General features: G+C 50.4%; 1 protein-coding gene across 3 annotated transcripts in view; it reads left to right on the forward strand.

The window, feature by feature from the left end:
• Positions 1-12,674, forward strand: part of LOC101950860 (NACHT, LRR and PYD domains-containing protein 3-like) — a 52,314-nt gene that overhangs the window by 24,225 nt on the left and 15,415 nt on the right. Inside the window, exons 14-15 of one of the 3 annotated variants that reach the window (XR_010599854.1) lie at positions 6,316-6,494; positions 7,072-7,596. The exons of 1 other annotated variant lie outside the window; for it this stretch is intronic. The gene's annotated coding sequence lies outside the window, so the exon portion shown is untranslated. Of the gene's footprint in view, positions 1-6,315; positions 6,495-7,071; positions 7,597-12,674 lie in introns of those variants that run through there. One more of the 3 variants, XM_065589332.1, reaches the window with a different exon arrangement.

Consider the following 12,674-nt stretch of genomic DNA (forward strand, 5'->3'; position numbering starts at 1 on the left):
TTGGGAGGGAGTGACCAGTAAATAATCTTCTCCAATAGCACTATAGCAATATTCATATCTTCTATCCAGTGTAATAATTATGATTATTAATTTCAGTGAATAATCTGAACTACATGCCATTAAGAATAATAATTCATGTTCATAGCGCAGCCTTCCTCCCAAGGATGCCAAAGCAATTACAAACAATGCACCATGAGTCCTGTTCATCCTCTTCTTCCCATTAGTTCCACTAACTTCAATGGAACTAATCATGTGAATAGAGGCTGCAGAACTGGACAGGATGATGGGACAGACGTAGAGATATAAAGACTTACTCTGGTGTCCTGTTCTAGAACCCCTCTTAAAGATGCAGAGCTGTTTGCTAGCTGGTGCTGACAACCAGACCAGGTGGGGTCCCATTAGCACCAACTATGGAGCATAAATACTGTAGTTCCAGAGTATCTCTGAGGCAGAAGAGAATTAAGGATAGGAACAAAGTGGTTCTGCAGAGACAGGAACAGCCAAGCTCATCTTGAGATTATATTGTTAGTTAAATGAACAATAAAGACAAAGCCGAGGAAAGGGGTATGTTTGGACAGTACTCAGGGCGATTGCTGTGTTAGGAGCAGGATGGGAATGCCATCCACTGAAATAGATGCTACACACATTACCACTGAAATGAGGCCATCTCTGGGGGAGGCGGGGGAGGAATGCAAGACAGGGTATCAAACAGCACACAGAACATTGCACAACAGGGCAGAGAGAGACAGTTGTGACTACGGAGAACCAAAGCCCCATTCCAAAAAATGTAATGAGATCTTGAGGGTCTGTTTTTCGGCACTGAGAGCAGCAAGCAAAGACCTAATCTGTGTGTAACTACTGTGACTGCCTGAGTATATTTGAGGATTTGAAGGTGCAATAGCAGTAAGCGTGCCTGCAGTTGCACATATTCCAAGGCACCTAAGCTTTGAAAATCAGGTCTTTGCCGTCCAGGTAGAGGAGACAAGACTTGATATTTTTAAATATCCCATCTGAAAAATCCACACGGCGTGCACTCAACTTACAGTATCTACTTCAGGCTGGAAATGGGCTGAGTCCCCCTGCTGTGATTGGTGCCTGAGGTTTCATGGAGTCTAGGGATTCCAGCTCTGATGCTGAGACCACCAAGCTCCATCCTGGAGAAAAATCTTCCTCCTTTCACCGGAGTAATGTTCAGGCAAGAGGCCCAATCCTGCACCCATTGAGTTCAATGGGTATTTTGCCATTGACTTCTAATGAGAACAGTATGGGACCTGGGGTACTGCGTGAGAGACAACAGCAAATGAATACATCTCTGTAACAATGACAGGGTCAGCCCCTCCTCTCCTCCAGGAAAACCAGGGGGGGAGGAACTCTCAGCAAGGGTCCCCTCCCAGTGTTTCCTGTCAGATTGTTCCATCGTGGGTTTCTATCCCCCCTCCTCCTACAGAATATGCAGGTGGTTCCACCCTCGGGGCTAGCAACTCCCTTGACAGTCACCAGAGGTAAATGGACACTGCTGCAGTCTCTGTTCCTCTGCACTGCCTCCTGGCCCCCTGCTGCTCTTCCCTGGCTCCCTGTCAGCATCTTCCCCTAGCGCCCTGATCAGAAGGCGTCCCATTCAGAAAGGAATGTTGTCCTAGCTGTGTCATGTTCTGAGCAGAGTTCCCACGGGTGTGTGTGTGTGTGTTTCCCCACCCCTACCTCAGCCCCTCACCCCCTGCCCCCACTGTGTACAGATCCTCAGACCTAAGAAGGGTTCTCTGCAGGGTCCAGGGCAGTGTGGGGACAGGTGTGATGATCCATACACAGAGATTCCCTCTGTATGGAGAGCCGGGGTGCCTAATTGTCTTAACCCCCGCTAACAGGCTGTACTTGCTAATCATGCACGTGCCACTCTGCATTAAATCAGTTAGGGACGTGAGTCTCCCTTGGGAGCTATTTGCTGTGATGTGAATAACCTCTGTCAGCTAAAGCCTTCCTGGAGTGAAAGTTTTTAAACAATGCTGTGTGTTCTCTCCTCCCAGTAGCCAGCAGGGCAATGAGGGTGCTCTTCCCACGGTCACTTGGTGCTCTAGACCAGCAGTTCTCAAACTTCATTGCACCGTGATCCCCTTCTGACAACAAAAATTACTACAGGACCCCAGGAGGGTCATGAGGGGCCAAAGCCCAAGCCTCACTGCCCTTGGCAGAGGGGAAGGAGGGCCAAGCCAAAGACCAAGCTGATCTCTGGCTGAATTACTGAACTCTTCAAATCATGGTTTAGAGACTTCAGGTTACAGAAATGCCATCATTTACCCTAGTTCAAACCAGCAAGTGACTTATGTTCCAGGCTGCAGACGAAGGTGAAAACTCTCCAGGGTCTCTGCCAATCTGACTTGGGGTAAAATTCCTGGCCAACCCCAAATATGGTGATCAGTTAGCATGTGGGTGAGACTCACAAGCCAGACACCTGGTAAAGAATTCCAATAACCCAGAGCCCTTTCCGTGTAGTGTCTCCTTTCCTGCCGTTGGAGATATTTGCCAATAGCAGATGTGGCTGTGCCAATGTAGGCAACCTAATCATCTGTGACCGGTGCCTTTCGAGTATTAAATACACTGCAGAATCCTTGGGCTTGAACTACTACGGCAACTCCTTTGAGCACCACTGCAGCCAGTACAAAGGACTGTGGGCGTTAAAAACACCCGCTGTACCCAAGTGGTGAGGGGATCCTTTTAGAACTGAGGAAATGACAATAAGAGGGCTGCTGAATTGGGTAGGTGACAGGGAAGAAGGGAGCAAGGAGTGATTGATTCGGGAAGGCATCAAATCCCATCTCCACCTAGCAGACCGAGGGTCATCCACAGCAAGCACCCATGTCCATTAGGCACACCAAGCTATGACACAAACCTGTAGGCAATGAGAACGAGCCCATGGGCACTGCTACTTGATGGCTTCTGCAGCAACCTCAGCTCCCACATTTGAGACTTTTCTAGTGTCAGTGTTAGGGTTACCATATTTCCACAAGCAAAAAAGAGGACACTGGGGGGGGAGGAGCCCTGTCCCCATCCACTCCCTCCCACTTCCCACCTCCTGATTGCCCCCCTCAGAACTCCCAACCCCTCCCCCGCTCTTTGTCCCCTGACTGCCCCCTCCTGGGACCCCTGCCACTAACTGCCCCCTAGGATCCCACCCCCTATCTAAGCCGCCCTGCTTCTTGTCCCCTGACTGCCCCCTCCTGAGAACCCCCCACCCTCACTGCCCCCTACAAGCCTACCTGTCCCCTGACTGTCCCGACCCTTATCCACACCCCCACCCCATATTCACACCCCCACCCCCAGAAAGACCCCCGGGACTCCCATGCCCTATCCAACTGCTCCCCGCCCCCTGACAGGACCCCCAGAACTCCCTACCCATCCAACCCCCTCTGCTCCCTGCCTGCCTCGACCCCTCTCCACACCCCTGCCCCCCGATAGGCCCCCCAGAATCCCCCGACCTATCTAACCCCCCCGCTCCCTGTCCCTGACTGTCCCAACCCCTCTCCACACCCCTGTCCCCCTGACAGCACCCCCTCCCAAACTCCCAACCTATCCAACCCCCCCTTCCCTGTCCCTTGACCAGGGCCAGCTTTAAAGAGCCCAGGAATCGGGCTGTGCTCCGGCTGGAGCTCTGGCCGGGGTTGCAGGGCTTGGGGCCGGGCCGGAGGTGCTCGGCCGGGGCTGGGCCGACCCGCTTGGCCGGAACCGGGGCCGGCGCTGCTGGGGCCCGAGCCGGGCCAGAGCCGCTGGGGCCGCCGGGTGCCGCTTGGCCCAGGCCGGAGGGAGCCGCTTGGCCAGGGCCGCGCCTCCCTGGAGCTCTCCTCCCCCGCCCCGCCCCAGCTTACCTGCTGCTGCCGCCCACCTACCCCTGCTTCTTTTCAGACTTCCCGCGAAGATCTGATTCGCGGGAAGCAGGGGAGGTGAAGGAGCAGGTGGGCGGAGCGTTCAGGGTCTGGGAGGAGGGGGAAGACAGCTGCGGGGCCGGACAGCGTGGTAAGGCTGCAGGGGATGGGGGGAGCTGGGAAGGGGCTTTGGCTGCCCAACGGCGCTTGGCCGCCGCTTTTCTGTCTATAAATAGCCAACCGGGGGGAAATTCCGGACATTTTTAGATTTTTTAAAATCCCCCCGGGACGGCTGTTTATAGACCGAAAAGCCGGACATGTCCGGGGAAATCTGGACATATGGTAGCCCTAGGAAGTTGTAGATTCCCTAGGGGCGCAGTGGCAATGAGCTCTTAAAATAGGGGGGATTGAAGGCCTTCGTGAGCCAGAGTGAGGTAAACAGCTCACAGCCATGATTGCTTTGCTTTTGCATGGCAATGTCAGACCAAAAGCAAAGCTGGGTGAAAGAAGCCCAACTGCTCCCTCTGCTGCTCATACCCAATATCTCATGGACTCATGGCAGGTTTTTTTTTTCATGCAACATATCTGGCTTTAAAAGGGGCACTTTTCATCCATGTGCCTTTTTAAATGCAGCTGTCTCACTATCGTTTGTAACACCTTGGAAATACATTCTGGAATAAGATTAAATTAAATTAGAAAAAAAATTAGACACTTGTGGACATCATTCTAGCAAGAATTATAGCAACACCTTCCAAAAAAGAGAGAGGAAAAAAATGTTGAAAAACATTTGTGCTTCTTTTTGCATTTTTTCTGCCAACTCCATTCTTCAGTCCTTGCTCTTCGCTGAGGAAGGTGCCAACCAGTGCCAACTGGGGTTGTTTTGGTGACGTGTAGGCTCTTGGAATAGACTCTAAGTAACATAGCGACACCACCAAATTCTGACGTGTAGGCCCCTGAACAACCTTCTGATGGTTGGGCAGATCTCTGGGTCTGGCCTAGCTCTGCTCAGCGCTGGACTCTGGGTGGCATAAGAGTCGCAATATGACACCTTTACGTTCCTCCAATCCGAGCGGTTGCCATTGGCCAGTTCAGTCCCCCATGCAAGGCAGCTCTAACCTTCAATAGCGAGTAAGCCCCCCAAAGGGTGGTTACACCAGCAAGCAATTACTAGATGCTACTGCCATGCCCTCTTCCAACCCTAGCACCACATTTCTACTCCAGAGAGGCTGGGAGAGGGTGGTTTAAAGCCAGTTATACCCGCTCTGCACCACGGAAACATTGGAGAAAATTTCAACTGCCATGCAGATTTCCAGCCCCTTTCAAGAGTGGCGCAAAGGGGGTGGAGCACGGGTGAGAATCTGGCCTTGTCAGTAATTCCTAAGGTGAGCCTTTCTGCTGAGCTTGCCAACAACAGGCAGAGCAATCGGTGTCCACTGGGAGCGTGGTCTTTTGTTTCTATGGATCCTTGTCCATTAGGAACAGGACTGAGACCCAATCAACTCATTTCACGCAAGCACTGAGCCAGTGATGGCTTTACCCTCTAAAAGTCAGAGCTACCATTCATTAGTGAAAACTTCGCCCCCTCCCTCTCCTCTTCCCAAGATGGAGGTTCCTCTCCATTAACAATTTCATCTATGCATTAGAGTTCTGCAGCCCAGGTCTTCCCTCTACAAAAGAGTTTCTCAAACTGTGGTCCGTGAGCTCCATTCAGGTGGTCCACGGATAGTTCCCTTCTAAGGTGTGCGCCTGGGTGGCTGCACACGAGAGAATGAAGGGCCACCCACCGAATTAGTGGAACCACGCAGGCATGGCTCCACTAATTAGGTGCCTGGACCCTGGAGATGATGCACATGTAAGGTGAGCTGGTGGCCTTGGGGGGGAATATGGGGTAGGTGGGAGGGGGCAGTGGGGTGAGAAGAGGGGGTGGGGGGATTTGGGATGTGCAGGGCTGCGGCGGCCAGAGAAAGAGGTGACTTTCCCCAGCTCCAGGGCTACGGCTGCCGGGGAGAGATGGCCTCCTTCCCAGCCCCAGCTCTGTGGCTGCTGTGGCGGGGGAGAGACCCCCCTCTTCCCAGCCCCAGCTCGGGGGCTGCTACGGCAGAGGAGAGAGGGCACATCCATCGCATTAGAAAGGCAAGACTACTGATATTAAAATATGAGCTGTGTGCTTTTATTTGTAGAACAAAAAAAGTTTATTAATTTTTTTTAATATAGTGCTTTTATCCAAAGCACTTTACAATAGTTTGCTAACAAACAACATTTGGAAAGATCATTAAGTGGTCCGCTGAGACCCTCCGCAATTTTCAAGTGGTCTGCGGGGGGAAAAAAAGTGAGAACCACTGCTCTACAGGATACCAACATTCCTATTGATTTCAATGGGATCAGGTTCAAACCATTTAACCAAATGCCAGGGACTAGCATCCCTCTCTGAGATTCTGGGTATTTCTCCCACCTACAGGTTATCAGGCCCCAGGACAGCATAATCCCTGCTGTGCTATATGTACAGCATGGTGCTGCAAGAGGCTGCTTTGTTATAAATGGTTCAGAGCCCCTTGGATTGGTGTAAACGTCTCTTTTGCCAGCTCGCCCAAGTAGAGTGGAGATCACTGTTGTGCAGAGGGCTGAACTCTGTCCAAGGTAACAAAAGCCAGCTCAAACTGTTGTATAAAATTGTTCAGAAAACGATACAAAAGGGAGAGAGGAAGATGCGATTGGTCCAAATGAAAAAGGCTGCTGATGCCGCCCAACGACTGTGTTAAGGTAGGTGAAAGGATAATGAACCCAAATGGGTGTTTTGGAAATTAGACCTAATTGGTGAATAAAATAATGAGGTTATTCTACTCACCACTCCCTTTTGGGGTCCTTTAAAAAAGACTTTGGGGGGATCAGAACACTGGGGACAGTCGAACTGAAAGGAGCAAGTTTTACCCTCGTTGCTGCCATCCCCATATCTCCTGGGATCCATCACAACATGGTTGGGCCGTCATCATACGGATCCTGAGAAATGCTCTGAGCAGTTCAGGCCAGAGAAAGGGAACCACTGGCATTGCCACCTCCATCGGCTTTGGCTAAGTCCTGAACAAGCCTGAAATGGGAGATTTGGGTTCCTGCTGTCACCACCCACCCCTTCCCTGCTCCCCACTGTCATTTCTTTCCCAACTTTATTTCTTCTCTAACCTCTCTCTCGCTCTCTTTTTGCCTCTTGTTTAATAAGACTCAGGGATCGCCAGCCAACACTGTCTCTTTCACAACACTGCTGTGAACCAGAACTCGGCAGCCTGAGACGGGTGTAGGTTTGCCAGGTCTCCGAGTGGCTGAGAAGACCATGTGTCATGCCTGTATTTCTCCAGCAGTGAGGCTGCAAGTGAGAGTCAACCCCAGAGACACAAGCTGCACTGTCCGCCTTTCCTGTTCTTTTCTCTTCCCCTTTGTGTGGGTTTGTCTCATTTTGTCATCAAGGAAATGGGCTCAGGCTTTAACAACAACAGCACCAGCCCATTGCAACTACATTTTTCTCTTTTTTTTCAAAAGAAGGAAGTTAGGAGCCTAAATACCTTTGAAGAGCTGGGTTGTATTGCCATCTTTACCATTTAAAGACTGTTTTTTCCTTATAAAAAACTTGCCAGTTGAAGGGAAAGGGATACTGTTTACATAAAAGCCTTAATTAATACTTTACATTTCAAATGCTACAGCTGTTTTCCCTTCTTTTTCTGTATCTTTAATAAAAGGTTATCAAAAATGTAATGGTGATTGTTGCCATGGGAATAAGCAGGCTAAGAGCTCTGTACTGGAAACCCTGTTTCACTGTTCAGTGTTCCACAGTGACAGGGTCACGTTAACATCTTTGACCTGCTAGGTCCATTTATTCTATTTATCTAAATTAACACAACAGCACTTACAATGGATGCCTGCCTAATATGGCTCAGCAGTTTTGCAAAAGCTGTAAAACAACTGAATAAGAATTAGGAAGTAAACATGACTGGATATTTGTGTGTTTTCCTCTTAGCTGCCCATCGCCTCTTCCCTAGCACATGTAGAGAATTTAACTTTGAAGGCTGAATCTTTCTTTCCTCCCCCTGCAAGTATTTTACTTTCTACATCACCATAGTGTCTCAACACATCTTACAATATCAGGGTTGGAAGGGACCTCAGGAGGTCATCTAGTCCAACCCCCTTCTCAAAGCAGGACCAATCCCCAACTAAATCATCCCAGCCAGGGCTTTGTCAAGTCGGGCCTTAAAAACCTCTAAGGAAGGAGATTCCACCACCTCCCTAAGTAACCCATTCCAGTGCTTCACCACCTCCTAGTGAAAAAGTTTTTCCTAATATCCAACCTAAACCTCCCCAACTGCAACTTGAGACCATTGCTCCTTGTTCTGTCATCTGCTACCAGTGAGAACAGTCTAAATCCATCCTCTTTGGAACCCCCTTTCAGGTAATTGAAAGCAGCTATTAAATCCCCCCTCATTCTTCTCTACTGCAGACTAAACAATCCCAGTTCCCTCAGCCTCCCCTCATAAGTCATGTGCTCCAGCCCCCTAATCATTTTTGTTGCCCTCCACTGGACTCTTTCCAATTTTTCCACATCCTTCTTGTAGTGTGGGGCCCAAAACTAGACACTAGATCAGAGGTGGGCAAACTATATCAGAGGTGGGCCCTCCTACCCGGCCCCTCCCCGGCCCCTCCCCTCCTGTTCCCCCTCCCCCGCAGCCTCAGCTCGCTCCGCCGCCGGCGCAATGCTCTGGACAGCGGGGCTATGAGCTTCTGGGGCAGCGCAGCTGCAGATCCTGGCCTGACCTGGTGCTCTGTGCTGTGCAGTGGTGATGGCGTGGCTGGCTCCAGGCAGGCGGCGCAGCTATAGCGCCACCAGCCACCGGTGCTCCAGGCAGTGCAGTAAGGGGGCAGGGAGCGGGGGTTTGGATAGAGGGCAGGGGAGTTCGGGGTGGTGGTCAGGGGGTGGGGGTATGGATGGGGTCAGGGTGGTCAGGGGGCGGGGAACAGGGGGGTTGAATGGGGGCAGGAGTCCCGGGGGGCAGTCAGGAATGAGAGGAGGAGTTGGATGGGGAGGTGGGGGGGCAGTCTGGGGCAGGGGTTCCCGGGGCAGTCAGGGGACAGGGAGAAGGGGTGGTTGGATGGGGTAGGGGTCCCGGGGGGGAGGGGCGGTAGGGAGTGGGGGCCAGGCCACAACCCCCTCCCCTAACCGGCCCGCCATACAATTTCTGAAACCCGATGTGGCCCTCAGGCCAAAAAGTTTGCCCACTCCTGCACTAGACAGTACTCCAGATGAGGCCTCACCAATGCCTAATAGAGGGAAATGATCACATCCCTCGATCTGCTGGCAATGCTCCTACTTATACAGCCCAAAATGCAGTTAGCCTTCTTGGCAACAAGGGCACACTGTTGACTCATGTCCAGCTTCTCATTCACTGTAACCGCTAGGTCCTTTTCTGCAGAACTGCTGCCTAGCCATTCAGTCCCTGGTCGGTAGCAGTGCATGGGATTCTTCCATCCTAAGTGCAGGACTCTGCACTTGTCCTTGTTGAACCTCATCAGATTTCTTTTGGCCCAATCTTCTAATTTGTCTAGGACCCTCTGTGTCCTATCCCTACCCTCCAGCGTATCTACCACTCCTCCCAACTTAGTGTCATCTGCAAACTTGCTGAGGGTGCAATCCATGCCATCCTCCAGATCATAAATGAAGATATTGAACAAAACCGGCCCCAGGACCAACCCTTGGGACACTCCACTTGATACCGGCTGTCAACTAGACATGGAGCCATTGATCACTACCCATTGATCCCGACGATCTAGCCAGCTTTCTATCCACCTTATAGTCCATTCATCCAGCCCATACTTCTTTTACAGCCTCTAGCAACTGCATTGTTCTCTCCCTTCTGGAACCAATAATGTTTAAATGCTGGACATTCCAAACCGCATTACCCCTGAATCCTCCATCTACTAGCACTTTGCAGGCATTGGATTTCCCCTTGAGGCTCTAAGGAGACCAGTTCTAAGGCAAGCATTTTTAGCTAAACAGGATTGTTTCTGGTTACTAAAACACAGGGGGGAAATCACAGACTGACAGATGTTATAGAGTCTTTAAACCTCCCTGGAATGTGGTGGTTTTGAGTAAATGTTATTACTGGTAATGACTAGTTGATGTGAGGTTATGGTACAATTTATAGTGGCCTTATTTTAACTTTGATCACAGCTGAACTAAATCTCTGAAGTCAGCTCTGTGCCTTAATCTTAAGACTCCGCAGATATAAATCTTTCTGCTGAAAGAAGCAGTGGGGCTACTTGTTTAGCTCAGTTTCAGAGCTCACTTTAGAAGAGCTGTCTAGTGGCTAGCACAGGAGATGGGGAGTCTGTTCTGGGGTCTAGTCCCAGCTCTGCCACTGACTTTTGATGTATTCCTGAGCAAGTTACTTAATTTCTAGGTATCACTTTCTCCATGTGTAAAATAAATCTAATAGTGGGTCACAAAGGTTTTGGGGATGAATTATCATTATTAGCACTAATTAGATGAAGCCCGTGGTCCTAATAATGTTCTAGTGACTCTGCCGAGCCACTGAAAATGTCTTGCACTGTAATTCATGCTGTTAGGGGGCTGGTGAGGAGCCAGCACTCACAAATCACTGGCTGGTTCTACCCACTCCCAAACTAGTACAGCGACAGACATGGAAAAAAACCCTTCTGTTCCAACCCCTGGGAGGAGACTGTGACATGAAGTGTCGCTGGCCCAAACCCTGGTCCTATTGAAATCAATGGGCAATTTACCATTGACTTCAGTGCAGGCAGGATCTGCCCCCTGGCCTTTTGAATACAAACCAGTCTGGTGACAAAGGCCTCTGCAAAGGTGAAGGTCTGATAAAGTAAGGGCTAGCTTTTCTTCCTCTCTTTCTCTCTCTGTTCTGCTGAGTTGATTCCAGCAGCAGAATCAACCCCCTGTGATAGTGAGCTCATGTGTTGTGCGACTGGGATCTGGCTGGCCACACACATAATGCTGGCTGGCAGGGGACTATGTTAAATCCAACAAGGGATGCCTCTGCAAGCTTGGATCAGTCTAAGTCTCCCAAGATGCGTCACTAAGACACTCAGAGTCAAATTCATCTCTGCGTTTAACTGCTGAAGCCAAGATCATTATGCCCGGGAGGAACTTGGCCCACTGTTCCAGATTGACATGCAATGTCCAAAAACCTGATAAATCTGCTGCTTTTGATGTTTGGATTTCTAACTCTATTTTTTTAAATAGCTTGTCATGAGCCTTCCCTAACTGGAGGGACTTTACCTTTAAATAGCCCGGGGAAAGCTGTGCTCTACATAAGCCACGCCCACAAAGAAGATAATGTGAGCTCACACTGCTGCTGGCTGGATTTAGGAGAGAGCTCTCCATGGAGGAGGCCAGATACTGTTATATGGGAGGTCCTCTGAATAAGAATCAGTTAATTGTCCTGTTCATCATCCTACAAAAATGCAGCCCTTGTTTGTATGATGTAAGCAGAGTCAGGATGAGCTCTACCCTGACATCTGGTGATGAATTATGGCGAGTGTGGAAAAGAACTCCAGGGGCTGATCTTGTCTGCATAGGCACACCCACCCGCCTGGCATGAAACAACAGCAACTGAAAGTGGTTACTTTGGCTGGTGTGGGATCCTCAGTTTCTCTGTTATTGGGGCAGGAAGAATAAAGTTTTGTTACCCTGATTCTGTGAATCAAGGCCAGTGGAACTGTTGTGTGACAGAAGGACTGAGTGAGTCCTTCACCATTATCTAAGTAGCACTTGCTTGGCAAGGGGCATGGGTTACAAAACCCAGTGAATTGAGAGAGGATGGGGATAGGTATTTGTACCTGATGGTATGGGCTTCTTCTGAGGGCTTGAAACACCAATTGTACCATCTCTTCTTTCCACTGTTGAATGTCAGAACTAACTTTGATTCCATTAGGAGTCTAGTTAGAGGCTGCTGAGCTGAATTCACTTTGGGTCAATGGTGCACCAGCACTGGGGCTCCCCTACTCTGAGCTGAAATCATGAAAGAGTTAAAGTTATTAAGTACTGTGTTAACTAGTGGGGGAGCCTGAAGCTATATTGCTAAGCAGCTGGTGGAGCAATTTGTGGGGATGACTGGAGGAGCAGTGGGTGGCATGGAGCCTTGCGGGGCCGGTTGGAGCAGCCCAAGGAACGGCGAGCGGAGCTGTTTGTGGGGAAGGCTGGAGCGGCTCACAGGTCGGGGAGCGGAGCAGCTCGTAGAGTGGAGCGATTCGTGGGACAGCAGGAGATGGACTGGCTCGCGGTGAAGGCTGTGGCGGAATCCCACGGAGAGATGGCCGGCTGGCCTTGGATCACGTAAGGTGCCCCTTAACATCCTGTGTGCCCCCCTTTTACTCTGGGGCTACACTGACCAGGGACAGAGACTTTGGGGGCTGTTCGACTTTTGGGACTTTGGGTGGTTGCTGGACCCAAGAGACTTTGGGGTTTTGAACTTTGGGGACTCTGGGTGATTTTTGGGTTGCTGGATTCAAGAACCAAAGGGAAAGGACACAGCCCAATTTGCTGGGGTGGGTTTTCTGCTCGTGGTTTGTGTTATGAATCCTGTTTGTGGTGTTTTTCCAATTTCATGCTGATGTCGTTTACCTCATGTTATTAAACATTTTCTGCTACACTCAGACTCCGTGCTTGCGAGAGGGGAAGTATTGCCTCTTGGAGGCACCCAGGGGGTGGTATGTAATTGTCCCAGGTCACTGGGTGGGGGCTCGAGCCGGTTTTGCATTGCGTTATTGAAACGGAACCCCTAGATACAGAACCCGGCCCTTGTT

The sequence above is a fragment of the Chrysemys picta genome, chromosome 3 (genome assembly GCF_011386835.1).
Source record: "Chrysemys picta bellii isolate R12L10 chromosome 3, ASM1138683v2, whole genome shotgun sequence".
Classification (NCBI taxonomy): domain Eukaryota; kingdom Metazoa; phylum Chordata; order Testudines; family Emydidae; genus Chrysemys; species Chrysemys picta.